Below are 27,453 nucleotides of genomic sequence, written 5' to 3' on the forward strand. Positions count from 1 at the left end.
TTGTAAATGGCATCTGCATGCCTGGTATGGTTCTTATTATCTGCACTGTATTTCTTAAAAGTTGTGGAACAAGCTTTTAGAATTCTACTCCAACAGGAAGGAAAACAACAATGAACTCATCAGTCTACATCATTCTTATGCATCTCTCTATATCCTGTTTCCAGCACAGGACAGCACCTACTGAAAGTGATAGAATCAGGAATTCAGAAGAACTAGCCTAGAAGTGAATCAGTCGTCCTGTCTATAGAGAAATTAACATTACCTGTTTCTTTTGTGACAGATACTTGTCAAGTGTGCCCCTTAAAGTCTTCTGATAATGGGGATTCTGTAACCTCCACAGAATTTCTGTTCCCGTATTGAACTCTCCTAGATTTTTTTTCAGCTATCTCACCAGAGATTCCCTTGCTCTAAAAGAAGCCCATTGCTGCTTCTCTTATCTGCTGTGAGCACAGAAAACAGATGATTGCTTTTTTCATAGGAAATGTCTGTGGACTGTTATAAGCGCCATCTATTCTTTCTTCTTTAAGTCGAACAATTAGTTCTGCCTTTCATTGGTTTGAAACCTGTTCTTGAAAGAGGGAGCATGCTCCTCCTTTATATCATCTCTCTTCTCTGTTTTATGTTTTTTTAGGAAGAGGCATTGCATATCTCTTTGGCAAACTGCTAAGTAAGTTAATTAGAGATCCGTCAAAGAGCAAAATAAGCAGTCAGCACTATGTATTACAGTTTCTCATCTCTTTCTTGATGTGCAGATGGTTTTCGTATTAAACACACTGCTTATCACATGAAGGACAGAATCAGTAGACACCACCTCTGTCATAATTCTTAGCAGTCATCTCCACTTTTGACCTAATTGATGGATAGGATGGTCACATACACTTCCTTGAAGAGAAGTACAGATAGGGCATGAAAAATGCGTGAGAATGACCACACCACTAAGAAGTAAGTATTCCTTTTTTGTCAAACACCAGTGAAGATTTTCTTTTCATAGGCAGGTTTTGTGGGAAGTGTAAGCACAGAAAAATTTTATTAATGAAGCACACCATTACATCAGCCAGCCTGTAAGGGAAAAAATTCCATGGTGTAGAATGTGGCAGTGAGTGACTGCTTCAGGCATTACTAGCTTACAGCTCTGGAAACTTTCCCAGAAATCTTAGGCTTTCTTCAGCTGGTGGTGGTTTAGTTTTCTAAGAAGAAAAGAAGTTAGAGGATGCTTTTCTATAACCCTCCACTTTATGCTGCCAGAGATTACGATTTAAGAACTATACTCAAGGAAATATTTGCAATCAGCTATTATTTAGGCACCTAAGTAGGATCTGGCAGTGTAAGTAACCCAAGAGATTGCCCCTAAATGAAAACATCTTGGTTTATACAGAGGTTTCTTTCATAGCACCATAAAAATGCAACAGTTTTTGGCAATATCAAAATTAAATTTAAAAAAATGCTTTATTTTTACATTTAGTTAATGTTGGCTGTGTGCTTTGTGCGACTCAAGATTGCAATTTATCTCCTAAGTGTGACAGAATTCATCACCTTGGAGATGCATCATCAAAAAAGCTTCAATCTAGACTGACCAAAGCCAGTATCTGCCTCCAAACAGAACGTAACCAACATAAAATGACTGAGTGTAGAAAAAGCTTTGGATCCCTTGTCAAGAACACATGTTATGGCTATGGAAACAATGATGAAAATGACTCTTTTCTAGGGGAAAATTAAGACTGGAATCTTTGAAACCTAATTTCACTTTGACTTTGCTGGCCTGTGTTCGTCCTCAGCTCAGCATATTGGTGCCAGCAGTTTTACTGCATCATCTTGCCAGCAGCAGACAGCTTGCCAGGAAAATCTGAGTTCTGTGATGTCCGCACACGTGTGTGTGCTGGGAGGCATGTACACGCATCTCATTCAGTAACTGCAGTTAGGGTCAGGAGTATCATGTTTATCCCTGTTAATAACTGTCAGGTTTCTGTAACCATCATTACTCTGTCCGTCCTAAAGGGGGGAGAAAGGGGAAATTGGTTGTAGGATTTATAGGACAAAGACTGATGTGTTAAGCAGCTTTTGGCTGGACTTAGGAGAGGAGGGTATGCTGGCTGACTTACTCTGCCCTCATCAAAAAGTCATGCTTTGGCAATTGGAAAATAATAGTGGGTTCTAGGGACTTTGAGATACAACTTTGCTTTCAACAGAGGCATAAATATAAAGTGTTCCAGCACAGTGTGATACTTTCAAATGTCATCAACTGCTGGGCCTTAGAGACATACTCTGTGTATGAGGCAGAAACAAAGGCAGGAAGGGACTAGTCCTCTGGTTGTATATTCCATTTTCGCTAATTGTTCAGAGCGGGCAGAGTGAAAACAGCTTGCTTTCCTGTGGATCTTCAACCAGTGCCTCCTTTACTCTCCTACTTCAAGATCCCCAGTGTCATCCCCCTGTTATCATCACGTCTTAGCCACCTGCACAGTACCCTCAGCTCCTTCCGACTTGGTTCGTCCCTGCTTATCTTCATCCCCTCGCCCTTCTCACTGCAAGGACATTAGTGGGGCACTCCTTTAATCAAGCAGGCTGACAGTTGTGAAGTTTTAACAAAACTAATAGAACTGTGCTGTCACTGAGATCAGTGCTACTACTGCTATGTTGAACTCATAGAACTGTAGAATCATAGAATGGCCTGGGTTGAAAAGGACCACAATGACCATCGAGTTTCAACCCCCCTGCTATGTGCAGGGTCACCAACCACCAGACCAGGCTGCCCAAAGCCATATCCAGCCTGGCCTTGAATGCCTCCAGGGATGGGGCATCCACAACCTCCTTGGGCAACCTGTTCCAGTGCGTCACCACTCTCTGTGTGAAAAACATCCTCCTAATTTCTAACCTAAACCTCCCCTGGCTCAATTTGAAACCATTCCTCCTTGTCCTATCACTATCCACCCTTGTAAATAGCCGATCTCATTCCTGTTTATACAATCCCTTCAAATATTGGAAGGCCACGATGAGGTCTCCCCAGAGCGTCTTCTCTAGCTAAATAATCCCAGTTCCCTCAACCTTTCCTCATAGGAGAGGTGGTCCAACCCTCTGATCATCTTAGTGGCCCTCCTCTGGACCCATTCCGAGAGCTCCATGTCCTTCCTGTACTTGGGGCCTCAAGCCTGGACGTAGTACTGCAAATGGGGCCTCACAAGAGCCGAGTAGAAGGGGACAATCACCTCCCTCTCCCTGCTGGCCACCCTTTTAATGCAGCCCAGAACACAGTTGACCTTCCGGGCTGCAAGCACACACTGCTGGCTCACGTCCAGCTTCTCGTCCACCAGGACCCCCAAGTCCTTCTCCACAGGGCTGCTCTCTATGAGATCTTCACCCAGTTTGTATAAATAACTGGGATTGCCCTGACCCAAGTGCAGCACCCTGCACTTGGCTTGTTGAACGTCATTAGGTTTTCATGGGCCCACTTCTCCATCCTGTCCAGGTCCCTCTGGATGGCTTCCCTTCCTTCCAATTTATCGACGGCACCGCTCAGCTTGCTGTCATCTGCAAACTTGCTGAGGGTGCACTCGACTGGCCCCCACACTGACACAGAACCATTAATCACAACCCTAACTCACTAGAAAGTGTCTGATGTTCCTGAGTTGGTTGTGGAGAAATGCCAGGCACTGTAGACAGGCAGTGATCACAATAGACTTGTTAGCCAGGGGAACCATGCCAGAATACAAATCTCCTGTATGCATTTTCCTGATGAGTGGCTCAGATCTGGTTGTGGGAAGTGCATGGCCATATGATATGAGCCTGACTTGTTTGTTTCTTTTGGGTTAAACTTACCTGCAGTTGCAACATTCCCTTAAAAACAGAATGCCGATGTGCAGTTAAATACCGAGAACCAGCTGTTAGCATAATCATGAGATAGTTGTTAGCATCACGTAGGGTTCCACTAAAGAAAATCTTTCATAATTCTTTTGTTGAATGAACTGTTCACATGGAAAATACATTCACAGAACGTTGTTCTTCTTTTCTGTTTTATTTTTTTCCAACACAAGATTTCTTTTTTAACATATGACTTTTTTTTATAGACATGTTCTTGATTATGCAAGCTCATTTCTTTATCTGTTGTCTGCAAGCTTTGAATATTCTCTACTCTGTCTTATAGATCTACTTATTTAAGTCATTGTTTCTCACCTTTCTGCCTATGCTTATCTTGGAAGGAAGGTTTGGTCATTTAAATCATGCGTCTTTGCTCCCCACTGACAGATTTATAAACAGGAACAAAGACATCCGAGCTTTCAAGAAAGATAAGTGCTTTCCAGTACAGGCTTACGCTGTGGTCTTTCTTTCTTCTTTCCCTACCTCCTCAGCAGCCGCGTGTTTTTGCAGAGTTGTCATCTTTCAGCATTTTCTTATGGAAAAGTTGCCTGTATGTATAATGAGGAAAAATCGTGATTGCTTGAAACAGTAGCTCATTGAAAGAGCCTAACTCTTGGAGCAGTTGAGTCTAGTTCGCTCCCTTCACTGAACCAAATGTCCTCAATATGTTTTCTGCAATATTGGCTTGCTCTGGTACCTGTTAAAAATAGCATGAATGAGACACCATCAGCAAATTAGAGCTGATGGAAATTCCTGTTTCATTTGCATTAAGAAATTGGAGTGCGCGTATCTTCGTTTGTCAAATACAATGTTTATTTTTAATATTAAAATATTACAAATTATGGACCTGAAAATATAAAGCTTTTCTCAATAACAGATTTGTAATGAAATTGCATTTTTAGTGGGAAGTTTATAATATAAAATTTAAGCCTGTTTTAAATAAAAAATTTTTTGATCTCAGTATTATCTAAATATATTTGAGATTTTACTCATCATAGGCATTGTTAATAATAGCAGAGTAGACAGAATGTGTTTATTTTTATTGATGTTTTATACTGTGATATTTTTACTTTTTCATTTTATTTTTTGTGTTACAATTTCTTGAACTGAATCTTCCTAGGGATTATTTAGATTAATCAGATTAGTTCAGATGAGATTTTTCTTACAGCATATTTTAAGATAGTTTCCCAAAATATAAATATTTCAGCTGTATATCCAAATACTAAGAGTGCAGTTCCAATTTTTTTTTTCCAGTTTTATAAAGCAGACTTTCAGCGCTGGGGGAGTAACACAGAAATTCAGTAGGCATAACAGGGTAGATCTTCATATTATTCTGTTGGCATTTGAGCTTTTAATTTGACTGCATGATATCTCCATTTTCATGGAAGTAACTTTTTTTTTTTACAGCCTTTGGGCATAGTTCACAGATTGTAAAATGCTCCATTCAGTGTATCTTGAGAAGATGATAGCTTCCAAATATGCTGTGGTGGTTTAACCCTGCAGGTAGCTCAGCACCATGCAGCCGTTCGCTCATTGCCCCCACAGTGTGATGGTGGAGAGAATTGGAAAGAAGGTAAAACTCGTGGGTTGAGATAAAGGCAATTTAATAGGCCAGAACAGGAAGGAAAATAAGAATAATGATAAAAGAGTATACAAAACAAGTGATGTGCAATGCAGTTGCTCACCACATGCTGCCCAGTGTCCAGCCAGCCCCTCCACTGGCTGACTCCCCCAGTGTTATTGTTCAGCATGATGCCATATGGTATGGGATATCGCTTTGGACAGTCTGCGTCAGCTGATCTGGTTGTCTCTTTCCAGCTTCTTGTGCACCCCCTGCTCCTCTCTGGCAGGGCAGCGTGAGAATCTGAAACATCCTTGACTTAATTCTAAGTGCAGCTCTGCAGTGTGTCATCAGCGTTATTCTCATCCTAAATCCAAAACAAGATATTCAAAAGAAAATTAACTGTATTCCAGCTGAAACCAGAATATATTCCAGCTTCTTTTGAAAATGCTGTTCAAGAGAGATATTTTGCTTTTCCAGTTCCAGTAGATAGGAAAGCAACAGAAGATGGATGTATGTAGTACTTCCTTCCTCCAAGGCTGTTAACTTTAGTGACAAGCATAAAGGAGTTTAATTTCAGTGTTGTTTAGGAATACCTTTCCTGGGTGTTCAGCTAGGTACTTCTCCTCATCTTGGTTTGGTGTAACGGAATATAAAGTACTAGTTATCTTGGCAAGTATGCTTGTATTTTTCACTGCTTGTGGGTCCTTTCCAGTGCGAGAAGCTATTAGAAACTGATCTGTTTCTGAAAAGATGTGCCCTGTAGTCCTGTTCTAGGAGATCCTTTGTATAAGCAGCATAGTTCCATTTTCTCCAGTTATTACGAGTTTGTATGAGGTATCTTTGTGATGAGCAGTTCCTGCAGTATCGTTGCTTCATTATTCATTCTGAGAACCTGAACAAAATGTGCCATCCACTGAACTGTCCTAGAATGTGCCCTGGAGAGATGACTGTTTATTGGATAGTATTGATTGTGCCAGAGGGATTTTATATTGAGAACAGACTCTACTCATTGTTGATGAAGTTGGTCTCAGTTATTAAAATTTGGCAACTGTAATTTTCTATTTCTCATACTAGATACAGGCCCTATGCCCAGAGTGCTGTCATGTCTTCATTTTTTTTATAAAGCCAGGAGTGTCCACAGCTCCTTTTGTACTGGCAAAACCTTTTGAAAAGATGTGATTGATGTGATTTAAAATCTGTAGTTCATTAGCTTTGAAAAAGCAGAAGCCTTCAGAAGACATCTAAGGAAAACGTATTCATCCTTAATATTTAGTAGAAGATTTTTCTAAAAAAAAATCATTTCAAACCCCAGTACAGCATCTAAAAGAGAATCAAAAACAACCTGGATAGCATTTCAAAGTGGTAAAATTGGAAACAGTACATCAGTGGTAGGTATTCATATTTATATATGCATACATATGTAATAAGATACTGGATATGAGAACATCAGTCTATTCAAGTATTAAGAGTTTAACTCATCTAGTAGAAGGCCTCTATATAATGGTAGTGTTGGTCTGTGTTGCCAAAATAATTTTTTACCAGATATACTGGAATACTGCCTCCATACTGCTATTTTCAAAATGCTACCTACAGAAATTTCCCATTAAAAAAAACTCCAAGTGCTACCTTGACAGTTCAGGTTGCTTTTGCTAACAGTCACCTTCGAATAAACTTTATTCTTAGCGTAGCTTGCTGCAGGAGGATTGTATGCTAATATTATGCATGAAGTAATATAAGGCTGAGTAATCATTAGGAAGTCTTACGTTGCCATGGAACTGAACACCCGTAGGTGGTAGGTCATGGAGCTGCTTTCTGAATTCTTTTATTCTTCAGTCAGAACTTTTTTAAAATTTTGTTCTGAAGGCATTATTACACTTGTTTTTTTCTTTTAGAAGGCTGTCCTCTAGGGACTTAGAATGTATTGAAGGGAGCTAACCTGAGAGCTCTTTCTCTTAACTGAACGACCTGGGTCAAGAAAAGTTTTCCGAAGATGTGTCCTAACCACCCTCCTGGAGGGTGGTTAGGACACAAAAACTGGAATTGCTTTTTTTTTTTTCTTTTCCCTGTTACTTTGAAATAGGAAGGAGAAATTTTTCACTGTTAAGATTGTTGTGCAGAAAGGAGAAGGCAGCTTACAGAGCAAGGCTGCTTCTGATAAAGATGCAGTGTTAAGGAAGAAAAATTTCTGCAGGAGAGCAGCGAAGCTGTGTTAAAAAATATTTCTATGACTTAGGATTCTCTTTCTGTTTTAACAACGCAGCCTAAAGAATAGGTGACATGAGAAACTGTAATAGAGTAATTTTTTTAGTGATAGTTGCTGTTATTGCAGGGCTGGAAGGCAGCATATATATTTTTCTGCTTAAAAAAAGATGGATTGGAGGAATACAGCCTAAGGAGCCTAACTCTGGAATAAAATAAGTTGCCTGAAATGATCCATGAGCATTTAACAAAAAGGACAAGCCTACACAAATAAAACTGGATTTATTTTTTTTAAATCTCTTTGGAAAAGATAGTTCTTCTCATGGGAGTCTTTTGGGATCACAGCTGAGACTGGATACAGACAGCTCTGTAGTTTTTACCAGAGGGAGAAATACTGATGTATTCTGAGATGCTTCACATTTCCTAGATGCAGATTAGAGACAAATCCTGCTAATACTAACTAGGAACATTTATTCTGCCCCATGAAAGGATGGAGGACCTGGGTCTGTTCAGCCTTGAGAAAAGATTACTGAGGGGGCATCTCATTAATGTTTATAAATATCTGAAGTGTGGGAGTTTAAGGGACATGGCCAACCTCTTTTCAGTGGCCTGTGGGGACAGGACAAGGAATGGCCATAAACTGGAGCATAGGAAATTCTGCACTCAGGGTGGTTTTGGATTCTCCTTCTCTGGAGATATTCAAGACCTGCCTGGACACCTACCTGTGCATCCTGCTGTAGGGGGCCTGCTTTGCAGGGAGTTGGACTCAATGATCTCTGGCAGTCCCCTCCAGCCCCTACAGTTCTGTGATTCTGTGATTCCATTTGTCAGAACTTAATAGATTTGTACAATGAACCACAACGTCTTTCTAGATTAAAGCTGTTTATAAAAAAGATGTAGGGAACAGCTGTCGTAGAGCATTAGATATTGCGATCATGTATCAATTTCATTTATGTTGAATAGAAAATCGAACCATCCAGCAACTAAGGCCTTTTTTTAAAAATTATTTTAAGAGAGAATAGTGTAAAAAATCAAGAGGATTAATCAGTGAAGTTCATGGTGCTTTCAGAGACTGAGGACCTGCCCTTACAGGAGATTTAGAATTTCTCTAAATTAGAGACTGTCTTAGGTTTGTTCCTGTCTGTCCAGAGTGCAAAATCTGTTGTTAAGGATCCAGCTACAAATGGCAGAAAATAACGAGTCTGTAAAGAAAATCTGTACTGAAATCTATGCTTGAAAATATACACGTAATAACTCTTGCCCAAATTGTGCTGATTTTGATCTTGTGAAAGAAATAGAATTTGATAAAAGTTTTTAGCCATGTGAGAGATTAAAAGTCCAAAATGAACCGAAGGGATAATATAGTCAAGTAATGACAGTTCTGCTATTTCAATATTTTGGCTCTGTATTTGGGGGAAAAAAATGAATTATATCATTTGAGGAAAGCACCTGTCAAAGGAGAGTATTTGGAGAAAGGAAAATTACAGTCCCAGGGGAGAGTATAGACCTTATGTCAGCTGCACAACATATTGTGTTGTGCAGGTAATCCCTCTTAGTGCTGAAGACACAAAAAAATGATGTGCTGTTAAGATACTCATAACAGAATCTGAACGCTGTGTACCCTCCTTTGAAGCAAAATAAATTGATATTGATACAGATTGTTTGTCATTTCTTTACTAATCTCACTTCACATACTCAAGAAAAATAGACACTTTGTGCTTTCAGATAGTTTGTTCATAAAGTTGATGTCCTCACCTATATATTTTAGAGCATTCCTCTGAACAACTTCTGAAATATGCTGTGATATACAAAATGAAAAATGTTTTTGTAGCCAGTTTCCAGCCCCACTGCATTTTCTGTCTGCAAATACTTAAAATTTCTCAGAAGAGAAAGACAACACTGCGACTTCACACACCTAAGTAAGTGTTACAGCGTTAGCAGATGTTCTTAGTAAAACTCCATTTTCCAGCTATCCCACTGCTAGCTCAGTGCCAGCACGATTAAACCTGTTTACTTTACTTTTATCTAAACAATCAATACAAAATGTAATTGCCTGAACCAGCTAGCATTCAAGGGGAACCCATTAATATTAGAGGGAAAAGCTGCCTAGGGATGTTTGAATTAGAGCCAGTCCTGGAGTTGGTGTTGTTTCTGAACTTTGGAAGCTGATTTCTGGCTTTTCTGATGATAGGTAAAGCAATGTTATGGTGAGTTCTGAAGGCAGCAGTGCCATCACAGAGGTACAGCAAACTGGAGTGTGGGTGGGCTGGCAGCTGTGTGTGCCCAGTGATGGCAGGCAGGCTTTGTTGTCCCTGTCACAGCACATGTCAATGTGTGAAGCAGATGTGTGCAGGTGTGAATGCGCTCTTAGTGCTGGCGTCTAAAAGCAGTTTGCTTTAAAGAGTGCAGCGCTTAATTGTTCTGAGCATAAGCATTTAATCTGTGAAAATAGAATGCTGAGAAGCTCTGCATTTAACTGAATCTCTAGTTTTGCCTGTTTTTCTCTTGTCTGTTTGTAGACACTTTAGGCAACAGCTGATTTGATATTTGTCTTATTTCACAGCTGAGTAGTTTTTTATGGAAAATTTGATTAAAACTTTCAAAACTGTAGGCATGCCTTTTGTTTTCTTAAGGGTATGCTAATAATGTTGCTGTTTTAAATAGCTGTTAGGATACCAGGTGGTTTTATTCCTTCAGATCACATCACTTTCTGGTGTTATTGTTTAAAAATTGCTGCCTAATAACTTGCAGTACTCTTATTGCAGGCGGATTTGAGGCAGTAATCTGAACTCCTTGAGGCACAGTAAGTAAGTTTATTTAGTGCAAGAGAGACAGTGTTTAGCTTTCTTTAAAACCAAACCTGCTGCAGCGGACACTTACATAACGTGTATTAATGGAGCAAAAATGTGGCTATTATAACACCTCTCCCTTTTTCATCAACTTTTTGAGAATTTCATGTCTTTTTCCCTAGCTATTACAAGCAATCTACATTACTTATATGTTTCTACTAGCCAAAACCAAATTCAAACCAGTTACCCAGGTGTAATTTAGAATAATTGCTTTATTTAGATGAGTGTGTGATTGGGGTTGGTGAATTGGACTTTTCATAGTGAAGATGAAGAAAATGGTGTGAAAAGAGCCTGTACCTTTTTTTTTAATCTCCTGTGATATAACACGCTATTTTAAGTGGATTGGATGATGTTTACTTAAGAACAAGGTGAGTGGAAAACCTACAAGAAATGCAGAGTAAACATGAAACACTAGTTTCATGGTGAGTACTGTAGGTACACAGGAAGATAGTTCTGAATATCCAATATTTTTGATAGGGTTCCAGGGTACGCGATATTCTTGCCGTGTACAGCTCTATAATTAGTCTAAAACCCCATGCACTGATTGAGCTACAGTAGGTATCAAAATGAATAACTTCCTACTCGGCTAAAATAGTCTACTTCTCACTGGCACTAGGCCATATTTTTCGCCTCCAAAACAAGTGCTCTGATGTTTTGCGTACAGGAATGCAGGAGGCATGAAACTGAAGAGATTAGAACTGAGAAGGTACTTTTGTCTGCACACTTGTAAGCAAGATTGCATACCTGAGTAGGAAAAGCACTCCTAATCATCTCCCTGCTTCCTCGGTTTGTTTGCGGTACCTATGTCCACCATTTATGAAAAAAAAACATCTAGACACTAAACCTTAAGTGTCATCTGTTAAAATGTAATTATCTAACTGCTAGGAAGAGGATACAAGCTGTTCTCATGTGTGCACTTGCTTACTTGGCTGTCATGGGCAAATCCCATGTCACTTTGTCACACAGGTAAGCTACCTGGCTTACCTTCCTGAATCCGCTTCAAGAGTGAAGGGACCTTGAACTTTGGAAATGAAGATCCAGAAGATAGGAGGCTTCAGACTTTCTCAAGTCACATTCATAAGCCAAAATAGCTATAGCTCCTTAATTACACCAGTACTTCAGTTTTCTTCCTATATGTATCTTTGTCTATATTATCTATGAACTTGTCGTCATTTTACAGGCATTAACTATAAAATGATCATCTTCTGTTAGTACAGTGCCTGTTTTTTAGTGGTAGTGTCTAAGAGACAAACAGAATTAAGGGTTACTTTTACTTAATAAACTGATAAAACAATTTCGGTCATGCTATGTGAAGTAAATATTTTTCATTAAGTTCTTAAAAGTGTTTCTAGAATTCTATGATCTTTATTTTATGTTTCTCTGTGAGTCAGACTGCTTTGTTAGCAGTTCTTTGTGAGCCTGTTTTCAATTTTAAGTAATTTCTGTTGCAAGAAACATGTTAAGTAGAAAACTGTAGTTTGTGTACTTAAGAATGACAATCTTTCAAACTATATAATCATGCCTTGTCCAATAACAGTGGTACAACAGCATTTATGTAGATGTTCCTGCAGTCTAAAGGGGTACTGGTATTTAAAAAAAAAAGTCCAAAAATATGTTATAGATAATTTGAAGAAATGTGTGCTCAAGCAGTGAGAAAACAAAATACCAAAACCTAACAGAAATACTGTACTTTTATTTACATTCTACTTCATTCTACTTCATAGTAATTGAGTGTACAACTTACTCATCTTCCCATTTATGTCTAGAGTTTCTAGAGTTTAGGTCAGGTTGAAAGATGTAGTTTGCATTTAGATTTTGGAGCTTTTGTGGCACTAGTAACATGTAGCCTTACCAGAGATAATACAGTTCTTGCTCCATTGCTCTTTTGTAGCTGGTCTGAGGACTGAAGAATATTTGGAAAGGACCAAAGGCTTTGCCATTCAATGACAGAGGTTAGAATTTTATAAAATGATTGAAGAGTTGGTGATGAGCAGATTCTTTATTACTTACTTGAGGTTACTCAAGAGTTGCGTTGCTGAGATTTTTACAAGCTACTGTTTCTCTGGACTCCAAGACTATGCTAAAAAGTTCTCAGTTTCAAATGACTCAAGGATTTGTGAAGAATATGCTTTTTGTCATCTTCATCCTATTAATGCATCCTCAGTTAAGCATAACCTTTACAACCCCAGAGTGTGATTCTAGATTATGTCAAAGTGGTTAACTCTTGCAGAGATAGTGGTATAGTTTTCTAGCTAAAATAAGAAGTTCCTTGATACTATAGATTTTTGCTGTCTTGGGGGTGAATGAATCCTGCTTTGCTTTGCAATCCTTGGATTTTTATTGCATTGGTCTGTAATACAATTTGTGCTGCATTGTGATTTAACAGCTTTCATCTTTAGTGAAGTATGATATTGAGTACTTCCTCTTTCTACTTTTATGATGTTATTATTTCTGACTCTAAATTTGATCCCGGTGCTCATTACATATTTGAACTCCTTATAGATGACAGACACGTACTGATAGAGACACAGGTGTAGAGCAAGAATTGCTCGTAATACAGAGGTAGTTCAGTGGGACTTCTTTGAGTTGTTTAATGTCAGGGTAGCTGGAGTATGTGAGTATAGTACAGAATGGGAACCTTTGAGAGTTCAGGTGGGGGATATTCAGACAATGACAAATCCTTAAAGCTGAAACTGCGCCAGATTAATTCTTTTAAGACCTTCTAGATGAGACAACAGGATATGAAAGACCACAGAGAAACCTTGCAGATTATTGTTTGTCAGAGTCTCCTTCACACCATTATTCATTAAGAATGAATTCAGAATGAATTCATGGTGCTGGAAATAGATAGGTCTTGCTGAAACTGTAGACCTAATTAAGGAGGTTCAGTTATTTCCTTTAAAATTCCTTAGGACAAAAATTCCTTTTTTTTTTTTTTTTTTTTTTTTTTTTTTTTGTGGCTAGCAGTTTAGATTGCTGGAAACAATTACAGTGAACTAGTAAACACTTGGACAAATAAGTCAAATGTAATTCTTGGTTATATATAATGTCCCATTACAGTATACAGTATACTGACGTGGAACTGTTCATGCACTGAGAATTGGGAGAAGAGAGAAAAAAGAGATCTTCATCCTAAAACACAGCTTTTAAAGGTTTGATTTCATTCTTCCTATGGCAGGACTCACTTGCTATGCATTTATCATTTGAAGTAGTATTGCTGTCAGGTCTCCCACTCTGGATGTGGTTAAGCCCCACATAGTTTGTGCACTAGAAGTGCCTAACTAGGCAGAATATGTGACTGTCACCATTGCAGTTGCAGCTGAAGTTGGCCTAATTTTCTTTGGAGTTGCCTGTGATCTGCAAACCTAGTAATGAAGAAAGAAGAAATGGAATGAATTGTAACAGTAATATATGTCTCCTGGGTATTTCAAAGCCACAGTGCTCTAATTAAAATCTCAGACTTAAATATCTGATCCTTGAGGGTATGAAACAGTGCATGGGTTAGCTAGAAGCTGTAACTTCACAGAGAAGCAGTGGCAAAATAGAAACAAAATTGTCTAGGGCTTGGATGTTAGTAGAATTTTTTTTTAATAGGTTTGAAGACTCATTTATTTTTTCAACGTTTGCATATATTACTTGTGTTGTTTTCTTAGATGCTTCAGCTGTAATATGCAAAGAGATTAATTAGCAAATGTGGTGCGGCAATTCCAAATGTGCTTTATGCACAGTTTTCAAGCTGACCCTTCTTTGGCTCACCTCTTCAAAGGGTAAAGGTGATCCACATTGCCTAGGAATGCTAGTGAGGAGCTGTTAGAGCATGCTGCTAAAGATGTTTTGTACTTACATTTTCTAATATGTCTTTTACCTTTAAAGTATCTCCAAATGAATCTGCTGGTGCTCTTGTTTCCCTCTAACTTCATGTTGTAACCAGCTGAGTGGCAGTGTGCCATCTGTGATAGAGAAGGACAGAATAGAAATAGAATATGGAAATAGCTAAAAATAGACAGTGATAAGAGCAGATACAGTGTAAGGAAAGATCTAAAAGTTACCTTCCAGACAGATGTGCGCATGTGTGTTGCACACAAATGAGAACAAAACTGTAAGGGCCAGTGTACAGATTCTGTCTTTTAGGGATATTATTCCCACTTCCTCATTTCAGAGGGTTTCTTTTCAGTTTTATTATGTTTTTTATCTCAGAAGTAGTTTCATTCATTATTGTTTGTTACCTGGTAAAATGTTTCTATTTCTAAACATCTATATGATACAAGCACACTTACAAATGCATATAAATGTTTCTACCAAAGCCTCTTGTAATGATACTTGAAAATATTAGATTGGGTTGAGAAGTATTTTGAAAATTCGGAGGTTAAGTTGCTTTTGAAAGTACATTTTTCTTCACTGTGGTCTGCTTCCCTCACTGTTTCAGCATGATTGCTTCCTCCTTCCTCTGATATTGCTAACAGTCAGCGCTGAAAGTGCAAGCCGCCGAGCATCCAGCTCTGCTTTCTGTGCCTGCAGTATCAGTAGCCTGTGGCTATCAGGAAGGGTAACCAAAAGGTACATTTCTCCCTTACATCTCTGGGTGCAAGATATTGAGTGCATGCCACAGCACCCATGCATTCCATGGGTAGAAGCTGTAGAGGAGTGTTCTCCAGGGTCTTCATAAACCATCCCTGTAAGATCCAGAGACTTCTGAAGTCTTTTACTCACATAAATATTCACTTCTAAAAGTGTGAATTTTGTCCAGACTTTTTCTTTTCTGAATAGGTGTGTAAATCACGCACACAAAAAAGTTTGTATGGAATCAGGTGTTTTCAGCTCTATTCTATCCCTGTTTTCTCAGACTTCTTTCATCCTGATAAATTATAATAAACTTTCTCCTAAACTTCTCTAAGATTTGAGAATCAGTTGAGGACTTGCAAATTGAGTAAATCACCCTGGGAACAGGCAGCCAACATGGAATTTCAATCCACAAAGTTGGTTTTCGTGGTATTTTATAAGCAACTGGTAAACAACATTTTATAACGAGGTATCAAGCAGCTTCAACTATAACGTTCAATTGAATGTTTGGTTGAAGTGAACTGTAATGTTCCACTTAATGTAATCCCAATAATGTGTTTTGCAGTAGAAAGGAGGGCTGATGGTGTGCTTTAGGCAGCATTATACACGTGAGTTACAGAGAAACAAAAGTTCTTGGTACCAAATATCTTTTAAATGTGTCAGTGTTGTAAATATGAGTCACAGAGTGGAATAATTTAGTGTTTCTTTGTGCATTTCTTGACATGTACTTCAGTGGATGTACAAAAAAATTAAATTGCCATTTTCTTTAAAAAATGTAGATTAAGTAATAGTACTAATTACAGCTGCAAAAACAACAATGCATGTTTATACTGAATTATCTGTTCAGCTTAGTGTCTAGAGAGTAATGCAGCTGTGCCAGGTAGGATTTCTCATGCAAATAATAGCCTGGGAATCTAAGTCCTCACAAGAGTCAGGTGCTCATGGATGTCTGAATATATAAATTGTCAAAGTAAAAATAATAAAATTCAATAGAATTTATGGAACATCACTTATGGTAAAAAAAAAAAATGAAGGTTTTAAAGAATGTTCAACATGTTGTCAAGATCTAGGAATATGAACTAATTTTGGTAAAAACAAAAATATCTGTTGTATTAAAACATTTTATCTTTTATGACTTTACGTAGCTTGATGTTTGAACTGTTCAAGAAAAGATAATTTTAAAAGCAAGTTACACAACATTCGAAAGCATTTAGAAGGTCTAGAAGTAAGAAGATAATTTAGATATTGCAGATCGTGTTATTAAATCTGAAGCTTGAAATAGAAGTCGATCCTTGTAAGGTTTTAAGTCAGACTTTAAACTGAAAAAGTAAGTTGCATCTATCCTTCTGAACTTGTCTCTTTAGTGCCTCTTCTTCTCATAATGCAGGCATTTGAAACAATACTGATGTTAAGAGTGATGATGAATGGAAACTTAAACTTTTCTAATGTATTGTGACTGCTAACTGTAGAACTCAGTGAGTACGTGTGATGATTTTGCAGATTCAAAGTAATGCCAAAAGCAGTTGGTAACGCTGTAATAACAAGAATTGTAGTAGAAAATTTGGTGCTTTTAGTCTTTGTCCTGGTTTCAGTTGGAACAAAGTAGTTCTTTTCTTTGTAGGTTCTGATATGATGCTGTGTTTTGTCTTAAGGAGAAAAACAGCATTGTTAACAGACCAGTGTTTTAGTTGATGCTGAGCAGTGCTGCACAGAGACAAGGACATTTCAGTTTCTCAGCTTCTTGTATTGTCCTGCCAATGAAGGACCAGCATGAGCATGAGCTGGTAGGGGACAGCTGACCTAAACTGGCTGAAAGAATGTTCCATACTATTATGACATTGTACAAAAAAAATATAAAACTGAGGGGGAATTGGCTGGGGAGGCAGCCACAGCTCGGGGACTGTCTGGGCATTGGTTATGAGTGGCGAGCAATTGTGCCGCGCATCACTTATTTTGAATAATTATCATTACTTCAACCCACAAATTCTACTTTATTGGGTTTTTCTTATTCTCTCCCTCATTCCACTTGGGGGGGGAAGGAAGTGAGTGAACAACTGTGTGGTGCTGAGCCACCCCTACTGTGTTAAACTGTATCAGTCTTCTGAATGTGAATTCCTCTGAATTCCTGTGTACCCAGGACTGGTGTTTGTCCTTCACTATGGACTTCTCCTTTGCCAGGGCAGCACCTTTCTTACATCTGTCTCTAGATTCTTTCCCTCATACAATCTTCTCAGATCTTCAATTTGTGATCATTTCTGCGTACTGCAGCTGATGTTTCCAGCCCATCAAATACGATTTCTCAGTTTGTCCATTCGTATCAGGATTACAGTATTTGCTGTTTTCTTTTCCTTGATTCTTTTTGGGTTTTGCACTGTTGATCACATATTCCACTGTGATATCTTTACAGTTAACTCATACATTATTCTTTCCCAATTTTTCTTCCTACTCCTTCACTGCCTTGGTGTATCGTTAAAACAAAAACAAGCCAAACCCCCACATACTTCCAGACACAAGGGGATAGATGTGACAGACAGAATAAGCCTCCAGAAGTGATGCGATGCTGGTAGACAATGATCTTGTTTCTGGCTGCACGATGTAGTTAAGGACATTCTGGAATACTGTAATGAAGCCAAAGTTTCTGTGTCCTGTAAATTTCTTGGGAATGACATTTCTTATGTAAACTTCACTTTGAGATGTTACTGATCTTTGAACCAAAATTAAACCAACCAAATTTTATTTCCCTTGCTTCTTACAGATGAAAGCTATTTTTTTGGAAATAATTGTGGATTTCTGATGTACTTACCCAAATGGGAGAAACCGTACTGCATTGTGGTCTTTCAAGTAATTTTTTTTTCATCTTTTGTGCTTTAACTTTGGCAGTCTTTGGAGTGAGCCCCAGAATTCTCTATTTAAGCTGGTAGTACTTTTTTTCCAAAAAAGAAAAAAAAACCCAAAAAACCAAACACCCAATAAACAGAAGCTTAATTACAAGCTTGCAACATTCAAGGAAGGCGGTTACATAAGCATTCACTCATCCCCATTAGATAAGATGTATATGGAAATTTCTTTTTCATATGTTAAGAGAAAAAAATAAACCTTCATAATTAAAAAGGTCTATCACTACAGACAGACATATGTATAATGATTTATTTAAGGAAATTGAGGAAAAAGTGGATGTCTAGATAAAAGTTTTTTTACATATAATCTAAGAATTAAGTATAATCTAAGAACATCCTAAGTGAGTACAGTATGTCATAATCCCTTGGTTGTAACTCAATTAAAATAATGTTGTGCAAGTTGAGAATGTGCACTGAAGTGCACATATTGAACACTGAAATATATAACTCTGTTTTTGATGCAGACTTGTTCAAATGAAGGTGAATTTTGACCAGTAATCTTAGAGAAGAATTACCCAGCTTGGGCAAGTCAAGCTTCACTAGGACGGGTGCAGGGATTCTTCTTAATCCAGCTCATGCAGTTCCTGAGCTGAGTCTCAGAATGTGAATCTAGGCCCAACATTTGATAACAGCTTAAAGCAACTGATTAATATTCTTAGTTGAAAAGGTGAAAACAGGTAAGATTGTTTCCCTTTGTTGCTTAGTAGATGGTAGAAGAAAGCCAGAGAAGTTAAGTGAAGCATAAGGCTTTTGCTTTATGTAGGTGTTCTCCCCAACTATAGTACCAATACAGTATAATCACCACATATTTTCCCACCCCCTACGTGCATAAAGAGAAAAATAGCTTTTGCCTGAGATATAAAATTAATCGTGTGGAGATTAGCTGTACACTGCTATGCTGCAATTCTGTTGCTTCCATAGAGATTTATTTTTCATTTCAAATTGCTAAGGGAGCCATAAAATATTTAGAGACCTACGTATATAGAGATCTTTTGTTAGATACAATTGCATCCAGATATAGAAGATCTGCAGTTAGCTTTGGGGACTGGATCTTTGAGATTTGGGATGAGGGAAAGGAGAGATGCCACAACATTAACATGTAAAATAAATTCTGTAGGATTTTTCCATATTACTTAAAGTAACCTAAAGATTAAAAAGAAATTAATTGCTCGTTTGTCACAGTGTAAAGCAAGTGTTGTATTAAACCAAGAATGTAGAGTTCTGTTAACCTAAAAAGCTTCTTCATCAAGTTGAACTGGGAAACAATGTACATTCCCTGTATAATTTCTCCAGGTTTTATTAGCTCCTTTATTCTCTTTGAGGTGCAATTTAAGGAACAACAACAACAAAAAAGTAGCCTGTATCCTATTGAGATGCATGAATATGTGGAAAGTTGTGTAGAAAAAGACAAAAATAAAACACCTAATTCTTCTTTGTGCTTTTGAATTAGAGTTCATCTACAAAAGCCTTGAAGAAAGGCTTTCTCATGGAAAGGGAGAATTTCTTCCCTCATTCATCCCTCCCTGTTTACCTGAGATTTTTTCTATCTTCTTTTTCCCCTCCCTATAGGAGGGAAAAAGCAGAGAAGGTATAGTATGTGAGGGACGGAGGAACCCCAAGCTGCCATCACAGTTATCCTTCAGCTTACTTCATTAAGACTGGTATGATTGGTAGAACAAACCCATTGGTGATGGGTTTAAATTTCTGTCCCCAAGAAACACAGGTTTCAGTTCGGTTCCTTGGCGTTTTCCTGTTCTCCCTCCCGTATACTCACCTCTCCATTTAAGAAAATTTTAATGTTTCCTGTGGATTTTCTTCAAATAAAGGGTCTATTGTTTAATCTGGTACACTCAGATGTTCCACTTGGACTTGAGGGGTGGGAAAATCGAAGAGGAAGCAAGAATCAGAAACAGTAAAACTTTCAGAGATGCCAGTTCAGTTCTTCAGTATTTTAACAATGGAGCATGCGCACACCATGTGCTGTAAACATATGCATTGCATTAGGTAAAATTCAATACATTTCATTCAAACACATATAAACATCAGAGGGAATCCAGTGAAAAGCTTTGGTTGCAGAAAAAAAAAAAAAACAAAAACCAAAACTGTGGAGAGAAAAGAAAGGTTCTGAATAGTTCAGTGTGTAACAATTTGGTTGGTAGACATTTATCGTGTAGTACTGAAAGAGCAAATAGATTTGTAATCCAATTAGGAAACAGAGAAAAAAAAGTAGCAATAGCTATAAATATATTTGTTAGATTACTCTTCATAATTAAGGGATGCGTAATACCTGACTGACATGTGGCTTCTCTCAAGTTACTTAATACAGTGGTTGTGCCAGTGTAAATTGGGAATTATGTTAGTGTTTACACTTGGCCTGCTTTGCACGTTCGGTATTGCAAAAGTTCTGAGCAGATGTTTGGGACAGTTCGTTATTTGTTGATGTTTAACCCTTTTTCATAAAATTATTCAATTATACTAACGATTGAAGTAAAATGTATCTGTCGGTGTATGTGTGTGTATGTAACCATATCAAGAATAATTGTCAGGATGGTAGGGATTGTTTCAGCTGCCTAATTCAATACAGGAAGTCAGTGAGATCATAAATCATGGAACAAATTATCTTTTATCTTAAAGGAGAATGAAAACACTGCTGTTAGATTTGTGTGGATAGACTTATGCCTTGTACCTAAATGCTCTGAAAACAAGTTAGTCAAACAATTTACAAACTAGATATATTTGAATTTTCAGGTCAATACTAACTACATCACATGGACTTTTTAGGATTCTTTCATCATTTCTTGTGATCAGGAGTCTCACTGAATGAAGTATTTAAGACACTGAACAATCAGTTTTTAATTCTAAATTATTTGCTTGGCTGTAGACTTCAGGTTTGGATACACAAGCAATTTCAGTAGCTTAAAAAGCAATCGCACATCAGCTGAGCTGTAGTAATTGTCCATGTGCATATAATTGAATCTTCCTTTATTGTAGGCTTTGCTAAGCCACGTTGCATTTACTCACTTTTACCATGGATATATGCAGATAATTGCTGTGACTCAGCTGACACTCAGTAAGTTGGTAAGCTGCAGTAACCTGATCATCATCTTCTTGAGCCTTTTTTTTTCTCATATTTCTGTTTTTAAACTGATCTCAGGAAATTTTTCATTTCTTTTCCTTTTCAAAAGTTCCATTTATTTTATTTTGTTGTTTGTTATGAGTGTGAATCCACTTTTTTGTGGTTGAATTGGCCAGGTTCTGCACATTTTACTTCTGGAACCCCAAAGCAAGGGGGTTACAAAGACCTGTGTCCACAGCTGCAGCTTAGGCTTCTGTGAAAAGAGAAGTCAAAACTTTCCTCCTCCACCAGAGACGCAGAGAGCAAGAATACTCATCAACAAGCTCAGCACAGACAAGCACTTTGGAGCCATGAAACAATCTCCTGCCCACATGGGAGTCTGCAGGAAAGGGTGGCAGGTTGACGGCTTTTTGGATCTGGCCCCATTTCATCTTAATCTGCACTGGCTCCTGATCTTTTCAAAGTCTCCCCATTGTGCGTGTGATTTCTGCTAAACATGCAGAGAAATTTTTAAGATCAAGACCATATGATATAGCAAGATTAATCTACCCTTTGGCCTTCACCTCTCCCTCCCACTGGGGGAGAGGTTTGGTTCTGCTAATTTGTCATGTTACTTTTTTTTCCCTGCCATCATTTTTTATCCTCCTCATGGTTCACCTAAATTGGGGATTTTGGTCCAAACACTCTCAGCATATAATGAAGATAAATAGGATTCTTCGTGTCCGCTACATGAATTGTTAAGACATTATTGTTTATTTCACCCAATTTTAATGTGGAGAATTTGTAACTCATTTGTAGAATATAAGTGTTTTTTCACTTTTATTATGTATTGTGGCTCAGTGAATCCCTGTAGGTCTGTGAAGCAGATGTGTTAGCACAGCAGCCACTATAACGGCTTCATTCTTTCCCTCATCTTCTGCAACGCAGTCAAGTTTTGAATTGTTACGATATGCGGTAATTAAATATGAATAAATAAAATATTACCAGATAATGAAGCTGCAATCCTCTCTGTCATGTTAAATCATTGATGAGGTGCCTGTGAGTAGGAACTGTGGTTGATGATGTCTTCTGCCTCGAAGTCTGTGATTAGTTTTGTGAGCAATTGTGTAAATTTTTCCATCATCTTTGCATCAATAGTCAAAAAAAAAAAAAAAAAAGCCTCAGTAAAATGTGTATGGATCATTTTATCCTCTTGTCATTTGATTCCTTTCATGTCTCCTGATACCTGAGTAATAATTAGAAGTGGACCAATTTGCTGATAATAACTGTGTAATTCAACTGTTAGACTTAGAAATGAAATTTTCAAGCTTGTTAAAATACAGAGTTAGGTTTGGGAGGAGAAATGCAGAGAAACCTGTCTTTATCTATGTTTTTAATATTTAACCCATAAAATATAAATCTATATAAAATATAAATCTCAGTGAAGGAATCAAAGAAATAATGATCATAATAAAAATCTTTGTTTGCATTCATCCATTTCAAAGCAGGGCAGATGTTTATGCTGATATTGTAGATCCTACAAACCCTGCTCTGCTGGAAATAAAGTATGCATTCAGTACTTATACTCTCCTGAAATCTTCTCCTATTCCCATAATAGCTTTGAACTTCTATACCTATGAATAACCCAGACTTACAGTACTTTGTTTCAGCCTCTAGAGATACGCATTTTCATGGCATTCCTCGCACCAGTGAGGTTCCTCATTTTAGTCTTGTAGAGCTATACAGTATCGCCGTCAAGCAAGAAGGTAATTTACATTTTGGATTGGTTATGCTTGTTTGAAGCTGCTTGTGGGGCTGGAACTTACTGCACTTCTTCAGCTATTTCAGTTGGTTACTTCAGACACATATTTCAGTCTCTCTGGTGTTCTTTGCGGGGACTTTAGGCCATAACTGCTGCAGAACAGCATTTCCCAGTTGCAGTCTGTGGGGTGATGGGTTGAGATTAGGCAATTAGTTCTTGAGGGCTTGGTTTGCCCTTGTGGTTTATCACTGCACTTGTATCAGTTTATAATAGTTGTGTCTTCTAACATTTCCTCATTGTTAGAATTACTTTCCCTTAGAGAAATGTCTCTGGTTCTCTGCTTTTACATTACTGATGAGTTGCACTTTCTGTCACATAAAGGTAGTGTGGTAGATAATAAGTCAGAAAGAAATTGGACTGGGACTGATTGTTTTTCTTCAGTACCATCACAGAATTCCCTTTGTTTAATGTTAGAGATGTCCAAGTGAGATTTAAATAAACCCTCCTGCCATTGAGCAGTCTGCTGCTGCAGCACAGAGCTGTACATATGCTAATTTACCCTTCTGAGCTCCATTTTCCTGTAGCTAGGTTGCTACCAGTTCTCAGTTAAGCCCAAGGAAATGATATCTCCAGATCTCTAAGCTGCAGTCACAGAGTAAACAGGCCTCATTAGAAAATCCCATTTGTTCAGAGCATTCTTCCAGTGTAGGAAAACACGCCTGATCTACACAACAGGGTGTTTGCAACCCGAATTACCTTTTATCTCCACAGGTTTGCATGCAGGCACATGTAAACAGGGAATAAGCAAACAAAGCCCAGCTTGTGGCACCTAAGTAGAACCACATGCTGCAAACCTCGGCCAGCAGTGCAGCTGCCAGCAAAGCTTCAGCGCGCACGCATCCCAGGAGCGATGTCAGCAGCTGTGAGCCCCACAACACTTCTGGCAGTGATGGTTTCCAGTTTAGGCCTGGCCATGCTTTACATCTCTTGCCCATCTGTTTGTTTTGCATTGTGTTACATCATCCCAATTGCAATAGTTAAACTATAAAATCATCGGGGAATCGTACAGAGGAGAAAGCTGCTTTTTGCAGCTCGCCCCAGGGAGGGCTTTCTATTCATAGGACATGGTGTCAGAGAAAGTGCAGAGGCTTTTTTGTGGGAGAAACAGACATATGGGAAGCTGGGACTGACACTGGCAAAACCATGGTGACGTTGGGAGCAAATAAGAAAATTACTGGAAGGATATTTTGCCCTCACTTTTTCTGCATTTTGGTTATCAAGCAGCTTCGTGATGTTCTGCAAAAGCTTCTTGGGATCCAGATATTGGTGGAATGGACACTGAGAAATTCAGGCATTGAATTTTTTTGTTTCCATTACTTCCTAATTCAATGTTTCGAACTCTGAACAAGATCCACATACATGTTCTTGAGTTAGTTTGCAAGATAGAAGTCAAATTTTGTCTTTGAATAGCTAAGAGGAAGATAGAAATATTTCCTGCGAATAAGTCTGATCTTTAATTTAACTTTTGGTTTCAGCTTGCTTGGAATTCTTTGTTAGGGGTTTTTGGTTTTGAAAATATTAGTATAAAATTAGAATGTTGGAATGACTTTTCAGGAACTTGAGTGCCTTTTTGAGAATATTTGTAGAAAATAAGTTATTAAACATTGGCTTAGCATCAGGTCTTTACTGTTAGCTGTTCATTATCTATTCAGAAACAGCTTCTGAGTGTTGCATCTCTTCCAAGACTAGGAACACTCTTAAATATTGAATAATCCCAGACTTCTAAATACATATTTCAGAGAAGTAAGACTTTAAATAACAACCTTATCTGAGAAATTGTGAATGATTCATAAAGAATAATATAGAAAAACTTGTTAAATTAATTATTTTTTCATCTTTCATAGTTGTGAAATGACTTCGACAGAGAAGCAGCCCAGAATTTTGTCAACCCATATGACAACTCTCTTCAAATACTAAGGAAAATTTTATTTTTATTTTTAAAAACTTAGCTCTGCTTTTTATATATGTATTTAGTTAATGGAAAAGATACAGAGCTGGAGATTTTTTTTGAACCTTATTTTGTAGAAAAGAAAATCACATGGGTCTAAGATTCAAAAAATGAGACACAATCCACTGACATATCGTATAGTATCATGAGTGCCATTTGTGATTTTCAAAAGTATAGTGTAAAGCATTGCTTCTATCCTAGCCTAATGGATATAAATGTAGACCTCTAAATAAGCAGTTAGCTTCTCCATGGCCACCCTTGCCTACTCACTGCATGTTGATTATTTAAGCATCAGCTGCATAATAAGTTGTAATCCTTCCTCTGAATGGTTACAGTCAAGACTGCTTCAGAAGATGGTGTGGGCTAACATGTTTTGGTTGGCTTTTATTTTTTTACTTTATGACAGCTTCTCCTGAACTGGACTAGCATTTGTGGTTTTGTTTGGTTTTGTTGTTTTTTTTTTGTTGTTGTTGTTGTTGTGTTTTTTTTTTTTCCTAAATATTTATTTGGACATGCCTGTTTAAGCAAAACCTAGTGTTTCTAGAGCAGATTGAGTTGTGGAAGATGTAGACAGACGCATGCCTCCTCCGGCAACTCCAGCATCACATCAAGTAGGTCTGTTCCATGAGAGTAAAAAAAGATGTAATCCATGAAGTCACTTAGAAACTGTTTCTCACAGTAATAACTTCCGTCATATTGTTGGTTTGGAATGAGTATATATACATCTTAATGGGATGACAGGATATTGGCCAACAAGATTCTGAATTGTCTATGATGGAAAAAATGCATTTTGGGGGATATCAATTCTGCTAATGCCCTGCTGTGATAGACAAAGCTAATCACTCTGTCATTTCAATAAACGATTTATCTCTCAATAGTTGCCCCACTCAGGAAATTTTACTGACTTTAATTCATCCATTAAGCAACCACTTTTCTAAAATGTTCTTGGACTTACATTCAGTTTTATGTTAGAATGCTTCTCTTCCTTTTGCTTATCTTTCGGTTAAGACCAGACAGAAGTGCTGACATGAAGAACCCTTAGAGTACCTTAGATGAGTCATACAAGGGGGCTTAATCAAAAGAACTATAGAAGAGACCTGAGAGGTCCCAAGGGAGAACTTGCTGTACCCAAATTGACTTTGCAGGTTTCTGGCCAACCTGTTTGCGCTGTTGTAGTTAGGGAAATTCAATAAGTCCTCTATGTGATTTACTCCAATGCTTCTTTATCCTTCCAGTTAAAAACGTATTTCCTCCTGTCTCAATAAATCAACCTTCTTTTTTGTCCTACTTGTGATACAGCCACTAAGTAGGAAATTGATTCTTTTCCTGGCATTCTGCTGCATACCATTGGCTGCAATTTTTATCCTATCATTGATATTATGAGTTTATGATCCCATTTATATTACTTACCTTTCACTGGTTACGTGTCCCAAAGTTGTGCTCTTTCTTGGTGTTTTCTGAACTCTGTTTATAAATGGGATGCACAGAAGTTTATTTGTTGTGTTACCTTACACTTTAGTAGTCCTGAGGAAAGCAGAACAATTCAGGTGTCCTCTATACAGTGGTCCTGTTTGTGTCAGCAGGATGATGTTGTTGGCTTCAGATTCAGCATATGACCCACTTACCTCCCTCTTAGCAGAACTGTTGTCTAGCATTTACACAACTGATGCATGCAGTGAGTTGGCTTCTGCCTTGTTTCTGTTGCTTATTTTCCTGGATGTGGTGCTTTGGACTTGTTCTGTTTTGCTGTTTGTTTGTGGTTTTTTTTATGACATCCTCAGGATTCACTGTAGTTTTACCCTTGGTGATGCCATCTCCAAATTTAAAATGCTTACTAAATTATTAAGAAAAATATTGATATAGTACCAGACTCAGAAACAAGACCCTCAGCTCATTGTCATAGTAGGAGAGTAGGAACTATAGATAACTATCTGCCTTTGTTTTCTAATACTCAAATGCAATTTCTATTGATAATAATTTGCCTAATTTGGGACTTAGATTTCAAAATCCTGGTGAAAAAGACAGAGCCTGCTGTGCTCTAGTTTGTTCCTGTTTTCTCTAGTCCTAACACTGGGCACTACTGAAAAGAACCTGGTTAGAGTCATAGAATAATAGAATGGCCTAAGTTGAAAAGGACCACAAAGATCATCCAGTTTCAACCCCCTGCTATGTGCAGGGTCACCAACCAGCAGACCAGGCTGCCCAGAGCCGCATCCAGCCTGGCCTTGAATGCCTCCAGGGATGGGGCATCCACAACTTCCTTGGGCAACCTGTTCCAGTGCTTCACCACCCTCTGTGTGAAAAACTTCCTCCAAATATCTAACCTAAACCTCCCCTGTCCCAGTTTAAAACTGTTCCTCCTTGTCCTTGTCCTATGACTATCCACCCCTGTAAACTCTCTCCTTTTTATACACTCCCTTCAAATATTGGAAAGCCACAATGAGGTCTCCCTGGAGCCTTCTCTTCTCCAAGCTAAACAAGCCCAATTCCCTCAACCTTTCCTCATAGGAGAGGTGGTTCCATCCTTATTGCGTGCTCATTTCAGTTACTGTTTTCTGAAAACTCAAGTTAGGCTGACTGTCCTGCAATTCATAGTTTACTGCTTTGTCCCATTTTTAAAGATAAGCAATTGCTTTGGATTTTTTAGTCTCTTGGAAGTTCACCCGCTCTTCACAGTTCTGAAAAAATAATGTTTTCTGGCTTAAAG

At 38.1% G+C, this 27,453-nt stretch overlaps 1 protein-coding gene across 4 annotated transcripts in view; it reads left to right on the forward strand.

Moving 5' to 3' along the window:
* The window catches only part of DCLK1 (doublecortin like kinase 1), a 229,717-nt gene that overhangs the window by 115,449 nt on the left and 86,815 nt on the right, over window positions 1-27,453 (forward strand). The gene's annotated exons all lie outside the window — the stretch shown is intronic.

Source organism: Meleagris gallopavo, chromosome 1 (genome assembly GCF_905368555.1).
Source record: "Meleagris gallopavo chromosome 1, MGAL_WU_HG_1.1, whole genome shotgun sequence".
Taxonomy (NCBI): domain Eukaryota; kingdom Metazoa; phylum Chordata; class Aves; order Galliformes; family Phasianidae; genus Meleagris; species Meleagris gallopavo.